Genomic DNA, 27,179 nt, shown 5'->3' on the forward strand with positions numbered 1-27,179 from the left:
CCCTAGACAGTGAGCTGTCAGCCTCTCTGTGGGGCCAAGGATTTAATATGCACAGAGGTGGGACGCCGAGGATCAAACAGAGTAAGTTGCAGAACCACCCAGGATCAAGACGAAATCGGCCCCCTTAGATGATCTGACTCCTTATCTTTGGCGTCGGCACAAACGAGTCATCCCAATCCCTGCAGTTTTTCCAAACTTACCTAGAGTCTCATCCCTGACATTCTGACAGGCAGATGCCAGAGTGAAAATGGCAGTTTATGCCACTGTTTGACCATCTCGGCTGTTGTTTATTTATTTTCCTGTGTGGGAGGGAGTGAAGAGATTACAGGAGGAGAGGATTTCTGGGAACCTTTAATGGTAGACATAGGCTGATCTTTTTTTAAAAAATGGAGTTTGCCGTTTAATAAATAAAACTGCATGTGTCAATCTGGGAAATGTGACGTGTATTTGGGTGGATAAAAGATTCATGAGGAGTCAAATCACGGGATGTGTTGGATGCAGCTTCCTTCCGTGTCTAGAGTCACATTCTGAAGAAGGCAGGTCTCTCCCCTCAGGTAACTCCGGGGCAGGCCTCAGCCTTGTAGGCCTTCATGAGAGGGAGGAGCTGGCCAGACTCCTGGGTCCACGGGTCACGTTTGTCTCCCAAGTGCCTGTCCTCCACCCCCCTCTCCCCCGAGTCCAAGTAGTAGGAAATGCCTCGGAATGACTTTATGCAAAAAGGAGTGGAGGGGTGCCCTTGAGCTTTTGGCGCTCGATTTGGACTGTTTTCTTTCTATCACAACGTGTGTCTGAATGGTGGGAACTTTCTATCTGGAAGAGAATTATTTTTGTGCACAATTGTCCGTCCTGCTAGGAAAGTTATGGCTGCCTTATAAAAGGGGACTGCCGCTCTTCCTTTGTCCTAGGTTGGGAAGGCCTCCTGGTCAATAAATACATATTAATCATGTAAAAGGATTGACATGCAAATGAAGGGCACCATTGACAGGCCCTGGATGGCAGAGGGGAAGCCCTTCTGCAGCTGTGGTCCTGGCCGGAGGAAGCCAGGGCCGCACCAGGCTTTTTGCTGGGCGTTTTCTAGAGGGTTAAACACCCTTTTCTAATAATTGAAAGAGTTAATTGAGCTGGAGATTGCTTTAGGATCTTTCGCTTGCATCCTTCTTAGCTTTGTCAAATCTCCAGGTTTGTGGGGTTTTTTTGTTTGTTTGTTTTGTTTTGTGTGCGTGTGTTTTTTGTTTTGTTTTGTTTTGTTTTGTTTTTTAATTTAAGTCTGGCAGTAGGCAGGCCGCCCTTTGGATCGCTGTGTCTCTGGGCCCAACTGGAAGTCTCTAAAGGTACTTTGTTCTTCTGATCAAAGAAAAGTTCAACCCAACAGAAAAGTGGTTAAAAGCTTAGCGGAATTTTTTGAGGAATGCTTGATATTGCAGGAATAATTATTAGTTGCCATTATGAATTACTGCTTATAAAATAGCATGTTGTACATTGTTGTAGCTTTCTTCACAGAGCACAGAAGACAAAATAACCTTGCTATAGGCAGGGCTAAGCTTTGATTCAGATTTTTCTACGTGCATGACACCTGTAGGTACGTTCAGTCCACAGCAATGATTTTCAGGATACATATGACCACTGAAGAATATGATTTAGTGTCAGGATATGTACAGAAAATCTTTTGCTCTAAAGACAGAATAAAAGACAGTATTATGCAGTATTATGTACTAGCAGGTCTTTGAGGTGAATATAATTGCTTTATCCATTATGAATTATTAGAATTTAAGAAAATATCTTAACTCCTCTATAAGACTCGGTTATTCTATATACAGAAAATCGAAGTGAAGAGTATTTGAGCAAATGGTTGGTGTAACTTTGATTTTCCTCCTTTAGGGGTACGGGATCTTTAAGGGGTGGACAATTGGAATTTACATGATTTAGGCTCAGAGTTATGCCTAGAAGCACTTGTCAGCCAAAATGTATGTGTTCAGTAACTTTGGAATTGGACCGCAAAGCAGATTTTGATGATATTCCTGCTCAGGCCAGAGGTGTGAAAACGGGCCTTAGTTTGGTAAAGACAGTGGATGGATGTCTGCGGGTTCTGGCAGGTCAGGGCCTGGGAATAGTTCCCGGGGAGCCATGTGCATGGGCCTGCTTGCTGTCTTTCTTTTGTGGTCTGTGCCTAATCTTATCTGATGCTCTGCAACTGAGTAACGGGTCTAGCCACACCAACTGGAGGAAACAAGTGGGAATCTGAATGGTCTTCCTTTCCTGGTCTGAAGCACTAACCTCCCTGTCTTGTGGGTTAAATGTCTCTGAGGATGACCGAGGGACCCAGCTCCTTCTGTATTTTGGGGCTCTATTAGCACTCGGACCGGGATATTGACTTGTCAAAACATTTGCATTTTCCTCTTTAAATAAATTCATGAAAATGTTTTTCGATGGGGCTTGTCGGCTCTGAAAATCCACACCCAGTTTAAAATCAAGCACCAAGTCTCCACAATTCTCACTATGGACCTATTATGCTTTAGTGTGCTTTGCTAATGTTTATCTAGATTCTGGAAGAATCGAACGTTACCTAGAATTCGAACCTGGCAAACATGTTGTCTTTTGAATAACTGCGTGTGTGTGTTTGTGTGTGTGTGTGTAAAAAAAGTAGCTACCACCAGAGATAAATTATTTAACATGATTTTCCTGTATTGTGGAGAGTCAGGCTGAGCCTCATTTTTTGGATTATGATTTGTATTATGAAATGCTTATCAAATGTTTTCCAAAGATTAGTTTAATTTTAATTAAATAAACCTTTCTCAAGAGGAGGCTCCCAACTATTTCTTGTACCCAGAGGCTAACGTACTTGTTGGTTTTAATTATTTTCTGCTGTTACCCAAACTGCTTTGGGTACTCCCGCCCAATTAAATCAAAAGCGCAGGTTCCTTATACACAATATGTTTAATATTTAATTTTAATTAAATTAATTAAATTGTTTATTTAATTTTATGTGCATTATTGTGCATAGAATGATGCAAAATTCATGATAGGAAGAGTTAGGGTGGGGAGGTGAATCAGAGAGCTTTCAAACAAGCTAATTACGGAGCTTAAAGGAAACTTCCCCTTCATTTCCAGGGAAACATCCTTACCAGAACCTGAACTTTCTCTCCCAGCGGTCCATGACTGCGGCCGCTGTGGAGGAGGGTCTGTTGGCCTCTTTCATCCTCTGGAGCTCGTCTTACAATTTGCAGCTGCAGCAGCAGCTCGGCAGAGGACAGGGTATGTGCGGGCATGTACACGCTGTTGTCACGGCTCACGCTCGAGTGACATTTCCTACTTTGCTGAACAAGGAGCCACCAGCACAGTGCTCCTGGAAGGGACCGTTTTCTCCCAAAGACACAGGCAAAACTTCCAGAAATGTCTTCCCACCCAGGAAGGGCCCATTCTAATGGCTTTGAGCTGTGGGATCCAGGCCAGGGCTTAGAACCGTGGAGGCTTGTGAGGGGGCTCACCTTATGGTTGGGAGCAATTCTTTTAAGGGAGGGGACCGTTGGCTTGGCTCAGTTGCATCTTTAGGGCATGGTTTTTCAGGAATGTTTTCGTCTGCACTGTGCTACACTGAACTGTCTCTCACTGGAGTGCTTAGTTCCCAGGAAATCTGATTTAACAGACATAGGAAATAGAGACCCCGAAGCCCCCAGATTTCTCTCTTGTCTGAGTCGTCTCTAAAACAAGGGGCTCTGGAATAAAAAGTTTGAAGTACCCCAGTTGAAGGAGCCCACTGAAATGTGAGGCATTTTCTTACCTCTCTTCCTGATTTTCCTGACTTAACAAATAATGACATTATCACCATTGTGGCCTGGCCCTTGGGGCACCTGAGCCAAATTTTCCAAACTTGACCTCATGAGGTGACGCATTCGCTGAATGTCTTTTCACTTCGGGGTTTTGCACATCTGGGCCGCGGTGGACTATTTATATTTACACAATTCATCACTCTATAATTTTTTTTTTTTTTGTGGGAGGGGATAGTTTCTTTCCTGGAGCCTTCTGCTTATTGAGACTCATTAGCTGTATGTAGTGAAATATAACCTTTAACGTGATTTGCTCAGCCACTGGGAGAAAAAAAGGAGAGGAAAAAAATAAATGGACAGAAGAACGAAAGTGAGAAAGGAAAAAGAGAGAGCGAGAACTAGTTCCCATAGGTGAAGCTGTTGGAATTCTCACTAGCCACCTTACTTGAGAGCAGGGTGCTAAAAATAAACTCTCTTTCTCTTCTTTGCTGTTGTTTGTTTGCTTCCCCCCCACCCCCCAAGGCTGGTTTTGTTTCAGTAGATTAAATATTATCATAAAAGTAGCTGATGATGCAGGAAATTAAAAATCAGGTTGTGGAATATTTTGCAAAAGCCTTTTTATACCTACAGCTCCTACCCAGTTGGGACAAACATTAGTTTTAAACCGAAAGCATTTGTCAGGATGAATTTTTGCTTCATATTCGGGAAATATTGAGGAGCACAGTTAGCCTGAATGGAAAATCAAAGTGGAAAAAAGAGTAAAAAAAGTAAAAAGTGAGTTTAGAGGGAAATCAGCGTTGGCTCACTGGGCAAAAAAAAAAAAAGAAATGTCCTCACCTTCCATTTATGCTGTACATCTGTAAGCTTGAAAACATTTTTAGTATAAAACACAAACCTGTGTCGTTACAAGACATGTGTCTGAGGGCAGACACCATCGAATTTGTGGGACGCTGCTGTGTCACCACGTTTGGCATCAAATTATGAATTAAACAAGAAGAATGAATAACAAATTAGGATTCGCCTAAGCTTAGCTTTGTGCAGTGGGACAATGAAAATTTATTTGAATTCTATTCCTTGATGAGGTTACAGATTTTTCTCCCCACAGAAGATACACATTAATGCTGTGGAGACAATTATTGGAAGTTCATTTTCTGCGCCCATCTTAGAAACCTTTTCATGGAAGCAGGAAACTCCTGTGCAGATTTCGATTTTCGACAAGCCCCTGACTACAGAACTTTTTCTTTGCCCCTCTCGATGGAGGAATCATTTGTTAGAAATATTTTGAAGGTGATAGCAGTGCTGAGTTGTGTGTCTGTGTGGGTGTGCTTCTTTGTTTTTGTTCTTTGTCGCCAAAGTGTAGGAAAACAATTGTTAAAGATGTTGGCTTTTAAGAGTCCTACGCCCGGCTCAGAAATGATAGGCTTCTGACAGCTGGACCTGTTTGTGAAAAAAAGAAAGAAAGAAAGAAAGAAAGACCATAATTTCCAAAGCCGACTGCACTTTTCAAAGTACAGTCCACTGTTCCTCCTCACCTAACTGGAACCGGGAAATAATGTGTTGTGACCCTGGCTAATGCCTTCACCACATGCTGAAATTGGGGCGAAGAAAGGAAAGGTGGCTGGAATGCTCACAAGGGAGCAGACAAGCAGACAAGTTAGATATAGTGCGAGCAATTTCTTGTGTTGCTGGATGTGAGAAAACTTTTCAAGCCCTTAATGTAACCCATATGCATCATCATTCCAAGCTTATTAAAGAGGCTAAATAGATAGACATATAAGATAGACATAAAAATATCACCTGCTCACATGCCGAGGGTATTTGGGGAAATTAAAACAAAACATAAGCCGGTGTGACTGTTGGTTATTTGCTGCGTGAGCGTATGTTACACCTAAGGGATGTCGCCTTATTATTATTATTTATTTTTCTAAGCAGCTTTTTCCCTTTGAGGGGTTTTAGGTCCGCAGGAAAGTGGTGGAGACTCTTGCCTATTTGTAGGGTTACTGTAAAAATTACAAGTTTGCCTCTTACTGAGTTCATTCTCAAGAGCCGGAAGGCTTCTTGCTGAGGTTAGATCTGATGCGATTTGTGCAGCTTCTTCGTTAGGGTTCCTGTCTCGCTTGAGGAAGACGCACCGGGCTTCGCGAACAAAATGGGTTTAGAAAATAAAACGACAGTGAAGTGTATACAGATAGCCGATGGCTTAAAACAATAGCCAGGTTTCGTCAAAGGAACAGCTTTGCGTGGACTGTTTTCAAGGAGGTGCCCCTGTGGTCTCACCTCGCCTCCCTTCCAGCCTGTCTGCTTCTGTAGACACGATTCCTGCTAGCTTGCTGTGTCTTTCTCCGTGTCGCCTTTGAGATCTGACCACAACTGGGGCAGAACCTGACGGCTCCCCTCTCCACCCCCCGCTTCCCTTCCAAGTCCAAGGCCTGTCTGGTGCCCCTGCCCTCGTATTTCTGCTCTGGGGCCTTGAGCAGCAAGCAGTTAATGTATTATGTTAGGTTTTGTCTCTTAATTTCAAAAGTGGGGGGCTAGGGAGGTAGAGAGTATGTGTGTGGTGTGTAACCCCTCTTGGAAATCAATCACCGAAGTCCCTCCTCAGAGGTCCTGAAAATCTCCTCTTGACTCCCTCCTCCCGCTGACCCCCTCACCCTCTCGCTGCCTGCCTCCATCCCGACCTGCTAATCACATTCAGGCCAAAGGCAGGGCCCGGCTACCTGGCTGCCGCCCAGAGGACATTTTATTTTATTTACAGATAAGCTGTTAACCCCTGAAATATGGATTCTCCTGGAAGCTGTGACACAAGGAAGACTAGCCCACTCGGGCAGTTCCAGCCCGGAGCTGCGGTAGTACTCACCTTAATGAGCTGTGTCGTTCGGAACAGAGCCCACAAGCCAGAGGTCGGGGGGTGGGAGGAGGTGGGGGGGGACGCCCGGCCCCCTCCCAGCCTTGCCACCTGAGGGGACATGAAAACATGTGTGCAGCCCAAGGCCTGGCCTCAGAGTGGATTCCACTCCAGGCTCTGGTGGGATCTCTGCTTTCGGTCACCAAGTGGGTTCGAAGGTGATGATCTCACACTTGGGTTTATACACTTTTCTGTGTATTTCTAAATAACAGTTGCCCTCTCCGAAGCAAGGACTTTGAACGGATATGCCCTTCTTCCCACAAGACTGTAACTACTCACAATCTTCAAAGAGCATCTCTTTCAGAATGACCTTTGTGAGTTAGTGTACAAATCACATATTCACACACATGCCCTGTCACAGACAAATAAAAGCCGTTTTGTGATTTTATATCCAGACCTTGCTCTTGCTCAAAATGGCTTTTCCCGGTCTGATCACTCACCTTATTCATCAGACTTGGCTCAGAAGGACTTTTGACTCTTTCCCAAACTCAGATCTTCCTTGAAGCAAGAAACTTCTCTATCACTGGCGATTTTCAGAAGAGTGTACCACATGCCCCGACACACTTCCAGAAGAGTTCTTAGGGGTTTTAAGCATGGCAGTTGTAATTGGAATAAACCTATGAGTCCCTGGGCATCTCTTGGAAGGCGACAAAATACACCTTGGATGTGAACGTTTTGGGTTGGTGACAATTCCATTCTCAAAACAATGTAGCCAGCAGACCTGCCATAATCCACCCCACCCCACCCCACCCCACCCCACCCCACCCCACCAAGCCAGCTTGGAGCTTGCTCCACTGGTAGCTGGACAACTAGTAAATATTTGTTTGAATTTCAAGCAGGGTAGGGCAGGTTCCTCAGATGAAAATCTGAGGCCTGGTTTTAAAGACATGGTAAAATGTTTGGTATCGGAGAACCTGGTAATGGTATGTCTTTAGCAAACTCTATTTGCATCTTTAAGACTTCTCTGGTAATATAGATGTGTGGATAACAATGATGTATAAAAATTCATTAGCCATGAAGCATGTTCTGAGAATATATTGTTGGTGAGGGCAGACCTAATCCTTAGCAAGTATGTTTCTTCGTTTCCATTCATTTCTTACATATATATTTTATATGTCTATAGTTTGTATGTAATATGTATATATTTTAAGCAGCCCCAGGATGCCCCACCCTTTCTACTAGGACACCGGAAGAGGGCTAATTAGGAGGGCATCTACACTGGTACATCTGAGCCTGTGGCATTGGTAAAGGAAGGGCTCCTAAAACAATTTGGGGGGAGGTAATTTGATATTTGACATTTCCTTATACATAAATTTCTGGTTAGGCTGTTTTATTTTGGATTGCTTTTGTAGGCACTCTACCCCCACCCGTGCATGATGGATCCCTATGCTCAGTGCCTGTAGGAGGAGGAGTCCCAAGTCAAAGAGAGCCCCAGGGGTGTGAGTACATGCCTAGAGAGGCTGAGGCGGGGCTTCAAGGGCTCCCCAAAGGAGGGATAGAGCATGGGGCAACTTCTCTGGCAGGCTTGACCACTACCCCGGGGAGGCCACGCTGCGCTTTCCGGCACAGAACATGGTGCTGGGGTCACGAGGCCAGCTTCTGCCACCAGCTGTGTGATCTTAAGTAGGACTCTTATCATCTCTGGATGGGAGCCTAGCATTTGCAAGATAAAATGATTGGATGAGCTCAGCAGTTCCCTACTTGAGGTCTTTGACAGGAGTATCCTGGGGAGGAGGGACCTATAGTAAGTCCCATTGTTTTCAGGCGACTGCTGGAAACTTCCGCCCTCCACTTGCTAAGGCTGCCTTGGCCAACCACACTTGACATTTCCTAGCTTTGGGTGGGAGGTAGAGCAGTTCCTTGGGCTCATGGATGCTGTTTCATGCTGACCAGGAGCTCTGGCTGCCAGTTACATGTGTCTTTGGTTAATAAAAATGGGAAAATAAATGTATTGTTATTCAATAAATATTTAAAAATCAATAACACTTATAAGATACCTGGCATATTGTTGGCCCTTAATAAATGGTAGTCGTCATTATTATTAATATTCTTCTAGCTTATCTGGTTGGCAAGAGCTTTTAAAACGTAGGCCATAGCAGGGACATTCATGGGGAGACAGTTGGGAGCCCAGGGGGCTGGTTTCCAGACCCTTCCAAGAAATAGTATGATCTCAGGTTCTCCTGGCTGCAGGCTCCTGGTGCAGGAGGGCAGGGTGGGCACGTGAGGACTGGCGATCCCAAGACACCGAACCCCAGGGAACAGAGTCTCCAGCCCTATTTCACGTAGAGCCCACCCTTTCCCCCAGCTCCTTCTTAGTCCTGAGCTGGCCCCATCTGCTGGGTGGACCGGCAGTCCAGCTCTGGTGGGCAGGGTCTTGAGACTGAACCTCAACAGCCTGGCTGCCTGATCCTTTGCTAACTACGGGTTGCATGGTCTGACGCGAATAGGGATGGGGTTAGGGAGAGACATAAGACTTACGAGGGACGGTTTTCTTCCTCAGCGAGTTTCACATCTCCTCGTCAAGGTGATGTAATTCAGAGTGCAATTGCACAATTGCTTTCATAGAATTTTTTTTAAAATTTTTTATTGTTATGTTAATCACCATACATTACATCATTAGTTTTTGATGTAGTCTTCCATGATTCATTGTTTGTGCATAACACCCAGTGCTCCATGCAGAATGTGCCCTCTTTAATACCCATCACCAGGCTAACCCATCCTCCCACCCCACTCCCCTCTAGAACCCTCAGTTTGTTTTTCAGAGTCCATCGTCTCTCATGGTTCGTCTCCCCCTCTTTCATAGAATTTTATGCCACACATTATAATAAGAACTACAATTTATTGACTGCTTCCTATTTGCCCAACGCTCTCTGGGATATTTGTGTATATATTATCTCACTGACTTTTTAGACAAGCCCTGAAGGGTGTATCAGTATTTCCATTTGATGATTTCAGACACTGAGGCTCAGAGAGGTTAAGCGACTTGCCCAAGATTACACAGCTAGATAGTGGCAGAGCTGGGATTTAAAGCCCATGCTCTTTCCAAATATTAAAGATTTGTTGCAATTTGATGAAATATCCCACAGTATGAGGAAGACAAACATTAGCAAGTTCCCAAAGAGTCACAGAGTGAAAGGTAATCCAGAAATGCTTCCGGGAAGAAGAGAGTTGTTGTTGTTGTTGTTTTTAGGAGAGTTTTGAGTTGGCTCTTGAAGGGGAAAGGGAACAGGGAACAGGGGATTGAAGGGGAAGGTGTGGACTGAGCTGGGGGCCGCGTGTGTGCAGGAGAGATGGGAGAGCCGGCATGCTGGTTTTGCGGTGATGGCAGAAGGCTGAGCCCCCTGAGGGTCAGATTGAGAGTGATGCCCCATGATTGCCGCTTGGGGAATAGGTGACATGGTTGGACACCTGTCTCTTTCTGATGCCTTTGGCTCTGTCTTTCTTTTTGGCTACCATTACCTCTCTGCCCACTGGTGGCAAGGGCTGCTCTGGGACTCCTACTCTGTGGACAGCAGTCAGATTCCAGGAAAAAATTGGCCAGGGATTTACTTTTCTGCTCCCTCCTCCCCTCCACCCTTCCTCCCCTCCTCCATCCTTCCTTCCTTCCTTCCTTTCTTCCTCCCTCTCCCCCTCCCTTTCTTTTTCTCTGTCCCTCCTAATATTTTCTTTTCAAGACTAGCATTTAGGCAAGAATAAAACTGAATGAGACCAACCACTCGTAGTGTAGCTCTCCCACCCCACCACTCCAAACCGCAATTTTCTGCTTTTCTCCAGCGCCTTCTGGCTCTTGTCCATTTGTTCCCATCAGGCTGACGGTTGTAAACACTGGGTAGATACAACCTTTTATTTCTTTTGACGTTGATATCAGAACCTTTTTTTCCCTTACGTTGTCACAAAATTATCAATGGGTGCCTATATCCCACTGGGCCCCGGGGGAACCCTGATGGACAGAAGCTTCTCACCATGGCTGCATTTCTAGTTGTTTCTTTGGGGGGGGCTCCTTTCCTGCTGCTCTTATCACTGAGAGACCCAAGAGGTGGGCAGGGACTGTGGGAGCAGAACGCAGAGGGGTTGGGCTGCCTGGGGAGGGGGACGGGGCAGGCAATAAGTCAACTGACAGAGATACCTCGGGGGATACATGCGGCTGGTGGGAGCCAGGAGAACGGGGTGGCACTGCCAGGGTGGCTGATACTTATTTCTTGCAACTATTATGAGGACTGAACGAGATCATGTTTGCAAAGCTTCTAGCTTTCAGTAAACATAGTTCCCTTACTGCGCTTTCCTTCCTTTCTCCTTCAGATGGTCTTGAGCAACTCGGAGGTATTGATGATGGATACAATGATCTCTGTATAAGGAGGTCTTAGCTATGGGCCTGGCAAAACGATGGTCAACCCATTCATTCAACAGATGTCTGCAGAGCAGCTGCTATGTTCCAGAATGTGGGCCTGAATGAGACAGGCAAGACCTCTGCCAACATGGACCTCACAGTCTCGTCGGAGAGCCAACAGATAAACAGGTAAACACAAAGATAAGAATGTCCCACAATGTTAGTTCTATAAAAGGATGCCAGATGTTTAAACTGGGAGGTCAGGGGTGGCAACTGAATTTTAGATGGAAAGGCCTGGAGGGGTATTTGGTTGGAAAGCAGGGCCAGGGGATCTGTCTCAAAATGGTTTTTTCTTAAGGTGGGAGTTTCTTTGGATGTGTCTTTGGGAGGGAGCCATTTAGGATTTTATGGGAGGAAGAAGCTAATGTAGGCTTTCCCCAAAGCCCATCCTCTCATGCCAACACTGTTGAGGGGATAATTAATATCTGAGCTAAGTTCTGCACGATGAGAAGGAAACAGCACGTGAAGTTCTGGGGGAAGATGTGTGTGGCCATGGCCAGCACTCAGGGAGGTGTGGGAAGAGGGGGCAGGGTGTGTGGGGGAGGGCTCCGGGAGGCTGAGCAGGCAGGGCCTGTGTGCCTGTGCCCTCAGGGTTTGATTTCCAGTGCAGGGAGTCACTGGAAGGCTCTCAGCAGGGCTGGGGTGCCCTGGTCGGGCTCAGGGTGTAGGCATTTAGACATTAGAAAATCTTTTAGAGGAAGCAGTAAGTATGAATGGCAGACCCAGGCGTGATCAGGCCTATCTGGGATTGTCACACGTGCTGGGTCCTATTGGGTGAACTAGAATGTGAATTGGTATAAATAGAGTACATGCTATGGCCAATGAGACATTCGGAAGAGACGCCACAGTTGTGATGTTTCTGTGACCGTGAGGCAAAGGGGAGACCTGGGGAGGAACCTGGGAGAAGCCTGAGTGGAGGACCGTGTCCAACGCATAGGGGGAAAGGAAGGCTGGGGCTCTGTGTGTGTGTGTGTGTGTGTGGGGGGGGGTCCGCTGGGCATTGGATGCCCCCCTTTCTTCTCCTGGTGTGGCTCCCCCCGATCAATGACTGTGTCCATGGACCCGCCAGGCCTTAGGCTGGCGCAGCTTCTCCCGGGCCATTCGTGAGCTTCCTTGGGTTCCCAGGGCCTGGCCACTGCTCCTTCTCTCAGGAGTCTCTCCATCCCTGCTGCCGCCAAGAGTAGGCTCACATCTACAGGGAACATGGATTGTTGTGATTCTGTTATGATTCTTGAAGAGCAAGTGCGTGTCTATCAGCTCACCTGTGTACACGTATTCAGACACTTCTGGTCACACCAACTTGAGCGACTTCTTGCCGCCACGCAGATCCTCTGACGTATATCACCCCCCACACATGGGCCTGACTCGCCAGGTCCTGGCAACCCACAGATGTTTGTATACATTCGTGGACCTGCCACAGTGCAACTCACCTCATCGGTTGGATTCACATGCAAGCTCCCAACACAAAAGGCTGCACCAGCAGAAGATCCTTGCTTTCCTGGACCCTCCCTCTGAGGAGCAGGTCTGGGTACAATGCGCCGTCCATGAGGCTCAAAATGCAAATTCCATAGACAGGCGACTCTGAAACTATGCTTCATGACCACTTAGCGAGTCATGAAATCAATTCGCGGGGTTGCAACTAACTTCCAAAGAAAGTGCAGAAGATAAATTTGGATGGAATAGTACGGGAAATGTGAGTCGGTCTGTCCTATGCAGTAAGGATAAGTGTAACGTGAGCTTTTTTTCAAATGCGTATTATGTGTACCAGATTGCAGTGGAATTTTTTGTTTTTACTGTGACTTGTGGCAGAAAATGTTTGAAAGGCACCACAAAACCTTCTATCTTAGTCTAGCACTGTGATGGGCAGTACGAGGAGCCCTTTCCCCTCCCCTGCCCTCCAGAGATGCTGGCTAGTGGGGAGCCTGAGCCCCCGCAGAGCTCAGTGATGTGGCCTACTTGTGCCCTGACCCAGGGGGGTGGAGGGGTGAGGCTGGAAGCTGAGACGCTGTCTGGTGGGTTGGCTGAGAAAGAAGCCAGGAGATGCTTATAAACCTGAGTGGACAGGACCGGTGGACGGGTTGGTGGTGGCAGAGGGGTAAGTGACGGCTGAGGCTCCAGCCAGGTTTGGGTGTGGGGTGGACTGGGGCTGGGAATGCAGGTAGAGGAGAGACTTGTCTTTTGTGAAGGTGGATAGTGAGATTTGACACCAGCATATTGAGTTTGGGTGGCAAGGGAGACTTTTAGTTGGCCACAGCCGTGGTGGTCCTGGGTAGGGTCTGGGAGACAGTATGGGTCGGAGGTGCAGATGTGGGGTCTGTTGCACGGGTGGGAGCGAAAGTGGGCTCAGGGGGGCAGGGGGTCAAGAAGAGGCCCAGGAGAGAGCCCCGAGAACCACTGCCATGCAAGGAAGGACCAGAGGCAGGGACACTGTGATGGGAGAGAGGCTGTTCTAGAAGCCAGGGGGTGAGTTCCAGGGAAGAGGCATGGCCTGCTGTGTCCCAGGCGTCCCTGAGCAGAGAATCTAACCAGAGAGGAGACCTGAAACAACCAGATGGCTGCTCGGGACTGAACTTCATGCTGTCGGCTCCGTGGGCCAGTGCGCCCCCCGAGACCTGCCAGGACTTCCCTTGACATGTTGTCATCAAGAGCCAGGAGGGAAGAGAGTGAGGTTGGGACGAGGTAGAGGTAGAGCTGTGTTGTCAAACTGGCAGAGCCACCGGCCTCCCCTCCCCTCAGCCGCCGAGTGACACGGCCCCCTACCACAGCAAGGGACATCGGGAGACATGGGTTATAACTCTGGCCATCAGGAGCTCCCCTCACTCTCCACAGGCCTCATTTCCTGACCGAAAAACAAATGGGATGTCACCAGAATGATCTCTTAGATCTCTGCCTTCTCTAAAATTCTTTAAAGCCGTCTGCGAAATGGGGTTTATCATCCTTGCCCTGCTTCCTTCACAGGAGGAACGCTTTGGAGAATCGTCAAGAACCACCAAAGCAAGGGTATTAAGATTATAGTCATCATTCAGGGTATTTACCCAAAGAAAATGAATACACTAATTTGAAAAGATACACGCACCTCTATGTTTACTATAGCCTCATGTGTAATAGCCAAGATATGGAAGTAGCCCCAGTGTCTATTACTAGATGAATGGATTAAAAAAAAGTGATATACATACACAACGGAATATCACTTGGCCATAAAAAAGAATGAAGTCTTGCCATTTGCAAAAACATGGACGGATCTAGAGAGTATTATGCTAAGAGAAATAAGTCAGACAGGGGCGCCTGGGTGGTGCAGTAGGTTGAGCATCTGACTCTTGGTTTCGGCTTGGGTTGTAATCTTGGGGTCGTGGGATCGAACCCCACGTCGGGCTCCGTGCTCAGTATGGAGTCGGCTTGAGACTCTCTCCCTCTCCCTCTGCCCCCTGCACATGCGCTCTCTCTCTCAAATAAATAAATCTTTAAAAAAAAAGAAATAAGGCAGACAGAGAAAGAAAAACATCATATGATTTCACTTATAGTGGAGTCTAAAAAACAAAACAAATGATTATGTAAACAAACAAACAACAACAAAAATAGAAACAAACTCAGAACTCTAGAGAACACACCGATGGTTGCCAGAGGGGAGGGGTGTTGGGCACGGGGAAAATAGGTGAAGGGGATTAAGAGATCCAAACTTCCAGTTATGAAATAAATAAGCCACAGTGATGAGAAGTACAACATAGGGAATACTGTCAATAATATTCTCATAACTTCGTGTGGAGACGGATGATAACTAGACTTACCGTGGTGAGCATTTTGTAACGTATGCAAGTGTTGAATCATTATGTGGTATGTCCGAAACTAATAACATGTATCAACTATACTTCAATTAGAGATTTCGAAAAGGGTTATGGTTGTTCATAATTAGACTCAAAAAGGCCCTCAGCAGCCTGAGGTAGCCAGGTAGCTGTCAGATCTCTCCATTCCTTTCTCCTTCCTCTCTACCTGCTTACCCGTTTGCCGCTGTATTCTCAAAATTGTGCATAGTGGTTGGCAAAAATGGGGGGATAGGAGGAACTGAGGCATTAAGCCAGTGAGTAATTGTTGGGTACAGACTGGGTGCAGGTCTCTGTTAGATGCTGGGGTTACCATGGAGACCAGGATACAGGATTGGCCGTGAAGGCTTCTGCTGTTGGTGCACAGCAGAACCACCCCTGCAGTTCTTCAAACCCAGATTCCATGGGTCCCGTGCTAGACCCACCTCTCTCAAAGCTTCAAGGAGGCCACCTTGGCATGTGTCTGTTTAAAAAACTCCATAGGGGATTTAATTGCACTTGGAAGGGTGAGGTGAGGACCAACCACTGAGTGGGAAGACGCAAAGCAGCTCCCTGAGATGGAGTGGTAAGTGCTAGAAGAAAGTAGGGTCATGAGTGCTGGGACGGAGTGCTAAGGAACCCCAGAGCAGGGGTGTGTGAACATAGATGCAGTCAAGGAAGACTTCCTGAAGGAGATGCTGCCCATACTGAATTTTGAAGGATGTGGGAAGAGGGAATAGCAGGTGCGAAGGCACGGAAGCTTTAAATGGATGGCCATATGCCACCTTAAAGGTGTCTACACATAAAGTGCACAGTCCGGCTTAGAGGTATACCTTATAGGCAAACCCACCTGTGACCCTGAGAAAGTCCTATTGCAGATCCCTCCCTTTTCAGAACACGGGCTGGCTTCATCATGAGGCTGGATGTGTTCTCTGGGGAACCGGTTCCTGTTAATAATGGATTTATGCAAACAAGAGTAGCAACCGTATTAAAGCACACCAGGGTGAGAGGCAGGCTTTTCTCAGATTTCACCCGGATCAGGCAGGAACAAATGGGTAAATTTACCAAGGCTTCATTATGGGCAGGTCTGTCCTGCATTGTTGCTAGCTATTGTAAAGAAAGTATTATTCCCGCCATCTTAGCTGTTCAGAGAGATGGAGTGACTTGCCCAAGGTCACACAGCAAGTGTGTGGAGAATGAGGACTTGGGTCTAATCCTACTTGGGCACACAATGAGGTGGCTAAGAGTGTGGTAGCCAAATTTCCTGGGCTTGAATCCCTCATCCATGTGTCTGAGGGATCTCGGGGCAATTTCCTTCAGCTCTGGGCTCAGTTTCCTCATCTTTAAGAAGGAGAGGCTCATGGGGCACCTGGGTGGCTCAGTTGTTAAGCATCTGCCTTCGGCACAGGTCATGATCCCAGGGTCCTGGGATCAAGCCCTGCATTGGGCTCCCTGCTCAGTGGGGAGCCTGCTTCTCCCTCTCCCTTTGCCTCCCCCCAACTCATGCTCTCTCTCTCTCTCTCTTTCTCAAGTAAATAAATAAAATCTTTAAAAAAAAAGAAGGCGAGGCTGACAGAGCCTTCCTGGTAGTGCTCTGGTGAGGACTGAATGCGCAGTGCCTGAGCATAGTGGGTGCCCAGTCAGTGGTGCTGAGAACACCCCAATGCTGGTGGCGGTCACGCTCACTCCTAAGTCTGGGCTCCCGCCCTGTCACACCCAGGGAACGGGTCTGAGGGACTCAGATTCGGCAGTGCCCAGACTGCCTACCCAGCTCTGACATTCCGGAATGGGTTGTGAGTCTCAGTTTCTGGAAACCCAGCTGAAGTCCTGGGATAACTTGCCTGGAGGCACGTGGATTATCCCTTCGACCTTCCTGAGCACCCAGTTTGCTCGACTTGGCAGAGGCGGGTACGGGGACAGAAGCCTCCCTGTCTCGTCTGGGATGGTGTCGGTCGTCTCCTGTCAGGAGGCTGGGCTGCCTTGTAGAGCTCTGGGGAAAACTATGGATGTAAAAGTAGAATGGGTTGTCGTGGAGAGGGCGCTGGCCTACCTGCCCCAGCGGTAGACAGGAGAGACAGCAAGAGAAAACTCTGAAAGTGGCCGATTTTCTGCAAGTATTCAGTTTTAAAGCCCTTTGGATGCAATTTCTAAAGGGCCTATGTGCAGGGGCAAGCACCGTGGCAGGGCTCAGGGCCGTCAGAGGCTGCAAGGGCATGGCTGGGGGGCAGGTGGAGGCCTGCCAAGCGGGACTGCAGCCCAAGCAGGGGGGCTGGGGGGAATTTCTATGCAAATGAGCCTGACAGAGGCAGGTGTGTGTGTGTGTGTGTGCGTGTGCGCACGCACCATGATGGCAACCACACTCCTAACACTCCTAAGGGCGCATCCTGGAAGCTTCGGGAAGCTGCTCGAGAAGAAAGCCAGAGACAAAGGGCTGGGAGGAACAATGCCAGTGAAGATGGGCACGAGTCAGAGCCCAGGACTGGGACCTGCTGCTTCCAAGACCCCCAGCTCTAGGCCTGCTGGAGGTGGGAGGGGGCGATGGGCCCAGGGCAGGATGGCCATCAAGGTTGGGACACCTCTGACAGAGCTTTTCCTATGCTGTGGCGGGAGCAAAAGATGCTGCCTGCTTCTTTCCTGTGGGTCAACTGAGGTGGAGAGTCGGGGCACAGTTATCTAGAAAATGGCATCGGAATCCATTGTGAAAGTCAAGGGGCTTCTCAATTTGGCCCAAATCATCCCAGCTGTGTGGTCGCAATGATTCTTTTCCTCAGCCAATTCAAAATAGTAATGGTTTGCGGCCAGACCCTGTGGGAACCTGCGAATCTTCAGGACCTGCTGACGTAGGGGAGGTGCTCAGGAGAGAATATTGAAGAGACAGAAGAGAAACTCTCATGCCAGGTGGGCTGAGGAGCATTCCAGGCGCCATGAGGAACACCAAGCAACATAGCGGATGAGGGCCTCACTGGCCGGAGAGACAGAGCTCACCCAGGAAGGACAATGGCCATAGCTAATAGTTTTGAGCATTTGCTATGCGCAAGGCTGTTCTCAGTTCTTTACGTATATTAAGTCCTTTAAGTCCTGTGAGAATATGAGGTAGGTGGAATTACGAAGCCCCTTTGACTAACATGGAGACCGAGGCACAGGAGTTCAAATTACGTTCGTGAGGCCCCAGAGTGAGGGCCAATCCCGCGGGGAAGATATGATGGACACCTTAGTGCAGCTGAGGGAATGAAGCCCAGAGAGACCAAGGTATCCAGGATCACTCAGATGTATGCAGAACCCCCCTTGGCTAGCTGGTACCTGGGTATGCAGAGGCCCGCGTGGGGCGTGTGTAGACCTTTGACTGTAGCCCCAACCCAGGCCTTGTGACCTGAAACATAGGCATTTTCTGCTGGTCCTTCATGCCTGGGGACCCTCAGATACCCGGAGTCCCCCCCAGGTCCTCTGGAACCCCTGGGCTACTGGCATCCTGGGGCCTGCCCTGCCTGCCAGGAGCAGATTTGCCCAGCCATTCGGCTTTCTCCACAAGTGCTCCCGGGCTGAAGATGGAGCTGGACCTCGGGGCTTCCTTAGAGAGACTTGGGGTCTGCACTCAGCGCAGCACAAGCCTGCACTGCTAAAGCAGCTCGACTGTTGGACATCCTCTTGCTGGACCCTGTTGAGGGGCTCAGACTTCATCAGTGGCTTGTAAACATTTGGGGCCAAGATTCCTTTGTTTAAATAACATCTTATTCAAAAGTTTTGTAAGACAACAGTGGCGCTGGGCTGGCTGAGGATGGCAAGGCCCCTGCAGCTTGGTGGCTGGCCTCGTCTGGATGCTGTGAAGGCCACGCCTCAGGGCCCCCTGGGTTCCTTGGAGCACATGTGAACCCCCATGAAACAGGTGCTTTCTGACGTCCTGTCGCCCTAACACCACGTCTTGTGGAGAAGCTTGAACGCACAGCAGGGCCATGTCTTTGGGGTCCAGGCCTGCTTCTGGTCTGTTTTGGGGAGCGGACAAAGAGAAAGGACAAAGGCTTCTGGGTCCCTTTGGCCTTCATCCCACTCAGCAAGTGCATTTGTGGGTTTGGGGTGAACAGACCCACGTTTTAATCTCATCGCTTCCAGTTCCTAGCTGGGTGACCTCAGATAAATCATTCCATGGGTGCAAGCCTGTTTCCTCTCCCTCGAAGGGGTGCTGGGTTTGAGTCAAGTAACACCCGCCGAGTCCTTAGCCTGGCTTCTGGCCCAGTGTACTCATGTGCTACACCACGGCTCTCCAGGGGTGTTTGGGTCCGGCTCTGGCAGGCACGTGATGTCAAGGCTGGACCCAGGCTTTACTTCTGGCAAAACTGGGAGGTGCTCTGGGCTCCTCCTTTCTTTCAGCTACCCCCTTCTTCCTGCTCCCCTCGGATGCCACCAACAAAGCTGTCTTAGTCGTGACATTCTCTGGCCCGACAGCTTGTCTTATCAAGGTCACACACTCTTTGGGTCTCCCAAGGTGAACATCAGCAAGCCTGCTACACCGGGCTCCTCTCCCAGGTAGGGCAATGAATTTTGTCCCGTAGAACTTGACCGTGCTCTCCTGGCCACCTGCCCGGGGACACCTGGCCTGCTCACCTTTCTGCCCTCAGCACCCAACTCCAGCCCAGGGCATTTCAAACAGGCCATTTTAATGGCGTATTGGGATAGAATGATCTTCCTTCTTTCTGATCCAAAAGAGTGATCCTGAAGATAGAAATGTCTGGCCAGCTCCGGGGGTGTAAAAAAAGATTCCCTTGTGCAAAGACCCTAACGCCCTTTAAATTATGGAAGGGTCTATGTGACAGGCCTTTGCTGTGAGGCCCGAGGGGGAGGGTTTGCTGTTTTGTTCGGGAGGCAGGTTTTTAACATCAGAAAATGTCAGTCGAGGCTGTGGATTGGTGCAGGAGGGAGAAAGGGACTTGTTAGACCCAGACCAGGACCTTCTTTGAGAGGCCGGAGAGGAATTCTTTGACTAAAACAAGCCATTCTCAATGCCAGGGAAGGAGTTCTTTGTCTCCGTGGTAGCCAGAGATGATGTAGGATGGATGCCAGGAAGAAATACAAATTTCCCAGGGGAGGATGCAGACCAGCTGAAGGAAATCAGCATTTTTCCAGAAAACCATGATGGCGGTACCAAAGGCCAGCACAGCTGCCACCGTCTGGATCTTCTGGAGCCTATTACCTGGCCCAACGCCCCCAAGTCTGGGGTGCTTGTATCATCCAGGTAATGGAATACAAACACGTGTGTTTTCCTGCACAATTACAGCTCTCGCAGCGTGGGCCTAAATAGTGACTCCAAAGGCAGAGCCAGGGGGCTTCGGGGACTATCCATGTGGAAGGCGATGTTTCAGAGACTTTGGCAGGAAGGCTGAAGTTCAGTGCTGCTTGCAGTAACCCAGACTCCCGTCTGCTTTGTGCTCTGAAGGCCAGAGTGTTGGGTCTGATTTTGTACACCTGCCCGGTTGCCCTGTGGAGGTGGCAGTAGAGGTTCGACCAAAAGGTGAGGGACAAGAATCTGTGGCTCGGGGCAGTCAAGACCCTTGTGCCAAGGGGAAGCCTCTTGCGTCTGCATCCAGAAGCAGTGCCCGCTAGGAGAGTGGACAGCAAGACCCTTGGCCCAGGGGCATCTGCTTCTCTGATTCAGATGCCAGAGCTGACCAGGAGCTTATACAGCATCTAGTCTAACCCCTTCATCCCACAGGCCAGGAAAGCGATCTGGAGCTGCTGAATGACTGGCCGTTGGAATTTCAGTGGGCATTTTAAATACCTCTGATCCCTTTGAATAGGATCAGCATCCCCAAACACCACTGTGCTTATTAAGTAACCCACAGTTTGGGGCAGGGTTGAAATGAGAATCCAGGCTATAAAAAAAGGCCACTTAGGAAAAAAAAAAAACCAACAAAACTAATGCCATAAGCAAAATGAAATGAAAAACTGGGGGAGAATGTTTGTAACTCATCATATCGGGAAAGAATGAATTTCTTTAATATATGAGGAGCCATTATAAGTTAATAAGAAAAGAACCAACAACTCAACAGAAAATTTATCTGGGAATAGACATCATTTACAGTAGAGGAGGTTCAAATTGCTCTTAAAATATTTGCAGAATTGCTCAACTTCACGCATAATAGCGGAAATACACATTTAAAATTTGAGAGACTGCTTTTTAACTATCCAGTTGGCAAAGATCAAAAAGGTCCGCATCACCTAGTGCTGGCCTAGGCTGTGGGGAAACAGACACTTATATGCAATGTTGTTGGAAGTATAAATTGATAAAATCTCTATGAAGAGTAATTTGATAATAACTATCAAAATGAAAAATGCATGTTCCTTTTCACCTCCAGGAATCTCTCCTATAAATACATTAGCACACTTGCGAAGCGAGCAGATACAAAGTCTATCAGTAAAACACTGGCAACAACAAAGGAGTTAGAGTCAAATAATTAAGAGCCTACTTCCATAGAGGACTTCTTAGATAAATTATGGTATATCCAGATAATAAAATATTACACAGCCATTAAAAAGAATGAACCAGTGCTCTGGATGGATATAGAATAATCCCAAATGCATATTTTTTTTTAAAGATTTTATTTATTTATTTGACAGAGAGAGACACAGCGAGAGAGGGAACACAAGCAGGATGAGTGGGAGAGGGAGAAGCAGGCTTCCCACGGAGCAGGGAGCCCGACGTGGGGCTAGATCCCAGAACCCCGGGATCATGACCTGAGCCGAAGGCAGATGCTTAACGACTGAGCCACCCAGGCACCCCCAAATGCATATTTTTTTATATGACAAAAGTAATTGCAGAATACATGCAACCATTTGCATGAATAATAATATATATATTATATATATACACACATATTTGAAATTGCTTGTATGTGCATAGGTTCTCTTTGGGAGGATGCACACAAAATAGCAGTGGTGGCCTCTGGGAAGGGAAAGTGGATGTCTCTCAGCACAAGTCTTGGCTGAGCACATGTCTGGGATGGGGTGGAGGGAAACTTTTCACTGTATGCTCTTTGGTTTCTTTTGAATTTTGTATCATGTGTGTCTATTCCTAGTTTTAAAAAAATGACAAACATTTAATTCAGCTACAGAAGATTTAAAGACGAGGGTCTCGGGGCCAATCTCACCTGTCATGACAATTCCACCTGGCTGACTGTGACCTTGGTGAGGCGCAGGCCAGAGAATGTCTGGGGTGCGGAGGAGCTAGGCTGGCTCAGAAGGTCTGGGGACACCCCCCTCCCCCCCGCAGTACACTGGAATCAAAATGGAGCATTTGAAATGCCAGTGATCTTGAAAACAAATGGCTAGTTGGACCAAATGGCAGGCCCGTTTCCAAGTGTCTGTCTGACTTTTTCTCCTCCCCGTCCAGGAGGGTAAGGTCTATGAGGTTAGGGATGGTTGGGTAGCCTTTTGCAGAGCCTGGGGCCTGCCTGAGTAGTGCTGAGCACAAGGCCGGTGACGAAGTCAGCTGGCTTTTGAACTCAGTGGGTATCATCTGGCCCTGCTGTATTCTCTGAGGTGAGATCTGCACTGGGAACAGGTGGTACAACAGAAAGAACACGGCATTTGGAGTCACGCTGACCTGGCTTTGGGTGTGGACTCTACAAATATGAGGATTATAGTGTTAAATTAATTATACAAGGGGACTGTAATGTCCCTGCGGCCTACACAAGGAAACCTAAATCTAAGGCTGTAAATGCCTCAAGGTTATGAAATCAAAACGCGAAGGACAACCAATCAGAGACAGCCAGCTAGGTGTTCAGCTATAACCAATCAAAGAGTTTCCTTCCTTTGCTCTGGCATTTTCTCTTTATAAATCTTTCCCTGAGCTCCTGGAGGCAGAACACTCCTAACCAACTTCTGGTTTGGTGCTGCCCAATGTGAATCCGTTTTCACTCAAATCATCTGTTAAACATTTTAATATGCCTCAGTTTATCTTTTAATAATAGTTAGGAGCATGATCCTTAAGCTTTCTGAGTCTCTGCTTTTCATCAGCAAAATGGGGATGATCTTATCCATTCCAAAGGGCTGTCATTAGGTCTGATGTGAGTGAGGATGCAGTACCCAGAGTCTCAGCACCTCCCAGACGCCCCTGTGGCCTGGTGTAGGTGGCACTCTTGGACCATGGTAGATGGCTACATTAATTAACGGGCTCTAGGCAGGTGGCCTAGGTCTAAATCCTGGTTGTGCAAATTATAAGCTGTGAAATTTAAGATAAATGACTTAACCTCTCTGTGTTACATAACCTGTAAAATTGGGATAATAATAGTACCTAGGTCATCTAGAGTTGTTGTGAGCATAAAAAGTGAGAGATAACTTGTTCCATAAAGCACGTAGCACCGAGCCTGACTTGGAATCAACAGTCAAGAATATTAGCTGTCATTCTTATTATTAGTATTGGTTTGGAACAACTGGATAAATCTAGTCAGTCAATGACTGGTCTTAAAATTTAGTGATCAGGGGCGCCTGGGTGGCTCAGTCATTAGACATCTGACTCTTGATTTCGGCTCAGGTCAAGATCTCATGGGTAGGGATCATTGAGCCCCCAGACCCCCAGACACAGGCTCCGCCCTCAGCAGGGAGTCTGCTTCTCTGCTTCTCCCTCTCCCTCTGCCCCTCCGCTAGCTCTCACTCACTGTCTCTCTCTCAAATAAAGAAATTAATTTTTTAAAAAAAGTTTAGTTATCAGGTTGAACTTTTTCTTTTTTTTGGACACACAGTGGGAGATGCTGGAATTGGCATCTCCGGTGCGGGCAGCTTACATTTTCCAGAGATACAGATCAAGCAAATGGGCAAAACACACCCAATTAGACTCACCATGAAACTGCATCCCATCTGTCAGTGCCCATGTGGGACCAGGTCAGGGAGGAGTCACGAAGGGGCTTATTTCAAAGAAATAAAAAACGCCGCGCTGAGCCCTGTTGTTCAGGGAGAAACACTGAGCATTTGGAGTGGTCTTTGAAGGAAATGGAAATGAAATTCACAAGACCTTGGTGGCGGGTAGAGGCAGGGTCTGCGTCATGGGGGGAAGCTGGATTTTTTTCTGAGGTTCTGAGTATAAGGAACGGGGAGGCCGTGTTTGGGAAGCTGCAGTGTTTTTGGCTTTCTTTCCCGGAAAGAAACATTATTTGGGGGTGTGGGGTGAGGGAAGGCTAGTGGAGGCAGAAAACTTCTAGACAGAACAACTGGAAGGGTGTAGGCTATTGCACAGGCTCGAGAAACTGACTTTGAGGGGGCTTAGCGCAGCGAAGAACTCCAAAGAGGTACAAGGACACAGTGGAACCGATTATTGAAGTCATGTCAGAAGGGAGATTTGTTAGAGGGATTTAATAGCAACAATAATTCACTAGGTGCCTCCTCCCACATTAGATGACACATCCCAGCAGCACCAGTAATGAGGAGCCCCAGTAATCCTGAGGTGAGGGGAGGGAGGGAAGAGGGCTCAATGCACGGTACATATATTAACTTCTAAAATAAGCCAAAGAACACATCCTACGGAAAGGATACCTGGGCCCCGCCAGGGCCTCCTGTCTCTCCGACATTTTATTAGAACTTTGTGTAATTGATTGCTTTTTGATTCAGGAGTTTCCGGAAGAGTGTTTCCATCCTATGGCTGGGCCAGGCTGAAGCTCAAGGTGGGGGGAACCTGCTGCTCTTCACTGCTTCCGAATGGAATGTTTTTGAGACAGAAGCATGGGGGCTCTTTCCCCTATGTTTCACGCAGATCTCCCTTAGGAGATCACTTCCACCCTGAAGTGTTTGCTAGGATAGCATGTGGGGTTCCGAAACAGGCTTACCCCAGCATCTGATCACTCCCTGGCTACACTCTTCTGAATGGGAGTGGAATCGGAGGCCACTTTTCACAGAGGGGAGCTGCGCTGGGCCCCACCTCTGGTCCACAGGAAAGCCTAGGACAGGGACATCCAGCCAAAGCCCTCCCTGGCCACCTGCGATCATTCCAGAAGCGCCGTGAATCTCAGCGCCCTTGGCACAATGAGAGAAGCAATCGAAACAGGATCTAGGTCCAAGCTGTTACTTAATTACGATTATTATTTTTCATTTCACCACCAGGAAATTTCAACCCCAGGATGGCCGAAAGCAGAAGGCCGCACACCCTGGAGTCGGAAACCTATTTTGTAAGCACTTCCTCACAGCCTCCCAAAGTTTAAATATTAATTTGCCTGTAATTGGCGGAGAAAACAAACAGGCAAATTAAAAACGCGACAAAGCTGACTTTCTCCTTCCTCGGAGCTCCCTCCCTTTTCATTTCACTGCCGCCCGCCTAGAACGGGGTTATAAGACAATGGGACCCAGAGCTGGGTGGAATTCTAAGCCTGGGCTTGCCTTAAAGCTACAATATGGATTTAATTTATATGCAAATGCAAGCAATAAAAAGGCAGACACTGTAGAAATTATAGGGTTTCCCCCCTCCTTTTCTTAGGAGATGCTCAAACCCTTTCTCTCCTCTTCCCACTAAGACCTAATTATTATTGGTTCTTGCTCCCTTCCCCTCTCCTCCTGCCCACTCTGGGTGTAAACTGGGCCTTTTAAGAAAAGCAATGGAAGATTGAGAATAAGAGAAGGAGCATCAGGATAATTTCACAGTCTGACTCCCCACCCCCACTTGGGTTTTTTTTTTTTTTTTTGCCTGCCGGGGCCCTCCTGTTGGTCAGTAGAACGCAAAACTGATCAAAGCCAGCCGGAAGCCTTAAGTAGGCCAAAATGGGGCTAAAGTATGCTAATAGAGGAGCTAAATATACTTTAATCCTGTTATAATACAAGGTAACTTGGAGGCAGGGAAAGGGCCCAGTGGCTTTGGCAGGGGGCGGAGGGGGGCTGGGGACCCCTGTGAACCCTGAATAGAAGTTGCTTCCTATTCTTTCTCTGGCTGGGGGTGGGGTGGGGGCCTTCTTCCTCAGATGCCCACACGAGCCCCGCCTGTCCCGTTTACTGAGTGTCAACAGTTGGGTGAGCAAGACTTCTCAGCCCTTAGATCAGGACCCTGTGACCCTCCGCACTGAGGCCGCACCATTCAGCCAAGCCTTCCAGCTGTTGTCTGAAGGATGAAGGGTTTTTGTTTTTTTTTTTCAAAGTAGGGCATGGCTTAGGAGAACACTAGGCAACAGTTTTAAATTATGTCCTTACCACCACCCAGCTTGCTCTGCAGATCGTGGGGTGGGGAGTTGGTCTGTGCAAGGCCCGGCGTGTCTAGCCTGGTGAAGAGCAACATGGACACACAGATCCATTTTGGGCAGCGCTGAGCAGGCCTTGGAAGGGAACCAGCCTCTCTGGCCACCTTCAGAGCTGGCTTCCACCAGGCTAGCCTTGATTTTACGGAGGAGACTGGGACTGGAAGTTGATTTGGTTAACTCTCGCTGAAACAAGAGCTGGGGTACTCTGTTTCCCATCTCTTTCTGGGCTCTCGGCCTTGGAGGCTCATTCCAGAGCATTTCCTGGGCCCGGTCTCCCTTTGGAAGCACCGGGGTCCAGGCCCCCCTCCCCTCCAGGAGGACCTCAGAGGACACGATGCAGTTTTGCAGCCCCGCCAACTGACGCTGGTATCAGAAGCTTGGAAACAAAGGTCGCATTGAGGCCTACCTCCCACTGTGCGGCTGGAAGTCTGAAGGGTGGGGTGGGGAGGAGGCCAACGGTCCCAGATACCTCTCTGTTAAGTACAAATTACATACTGGATATATTAAGTTGTAATGGTGTATTTTGCCTCTGACTTAGTTTCGTGAGAACGCCGGTGCATCCTCCCAAATGCTGAGTGCGTGACACATGCAAACAAAAAGAATTCAATCCTGACAGAATATGTTTTGTTTGAATTCAGGCCCAGCTTTCTCTTTCCTTCTTTCTTTCTTCCTTCCTTCCTGCCTGCTTGCCTTCCTTCCTTCCTCCCTCCCTCCCTTTCCTTCCTTCCTTCCTTTCTTCCTTCCTTTCTTCCCTCTTTCCTTCCTTCCTTCCTCCCTCCCTCCCTGCCTTCCTCCCCTTCCTTCCTTCCTTCCTTCCTTCCATCTTTCTCTTTCTTCCTCCCTCCCTCCCTTCCTTCTTCTTTCTTTTCTTTTTATTCTTTCTCTTTTCCCTCAGTCGCTCTTACTCTCTTCCTTCCTCCCTGCCCCCCGCCCCTCCTCAAAGTCCCCACCTGGATACTCCAAGCGGCAGAACACTTCCAACGCACTGTGCTTTGGGGAGCATTGGCTTATGAAGTCGGCCAGAATGTGTATGAATGATCCTATTCTGAAAACCTGGCACTGAACAAAGAGATCATTTCTATACCTGCCCCCCCCACCCCCACCAGGCCTCCATATCCTGGT

The 27,179-nt window shown here is 48.1% G+C and overlaps 1 long non-coding RNA gene across 2 annotated transcripts in view; it reads left to right on the forward strand.

Moving 5' to 3' along the window:
- Positions 1-27,179, forward strand: part of LOC118543877 (uncharacterized) — a 70,385-nt gene that overhangs the window by 4,809 nt on the left and 38,397 nt on the right. For both annotated transcript variants that reach the window (XR_013447082.1, XR_013447083.1), the window contains exon 2: positions 10,969-11,185. This is a non-coding gene — a long non-coding RNA (uncharacterized LOC118543877). The remainder of the gene's footprint in view (positions 1-10,968; positions 11,186-27,179) is intronic.

The sequence above is a fragment of the Halichoerus grypus genome, chromosome 4 (assembly GCF_964656455.1).
Source record: "Halichoerus grypus chromosome 4, mHalGry1.hap1.1, whole genome shotgun sequence".
Taxonomy (NCBI): Eukaryota; Metazoa; Chordata; class Mammalia; order Carnivora; family Phocidae; genus Halichoerus; species Halichoerus grypus.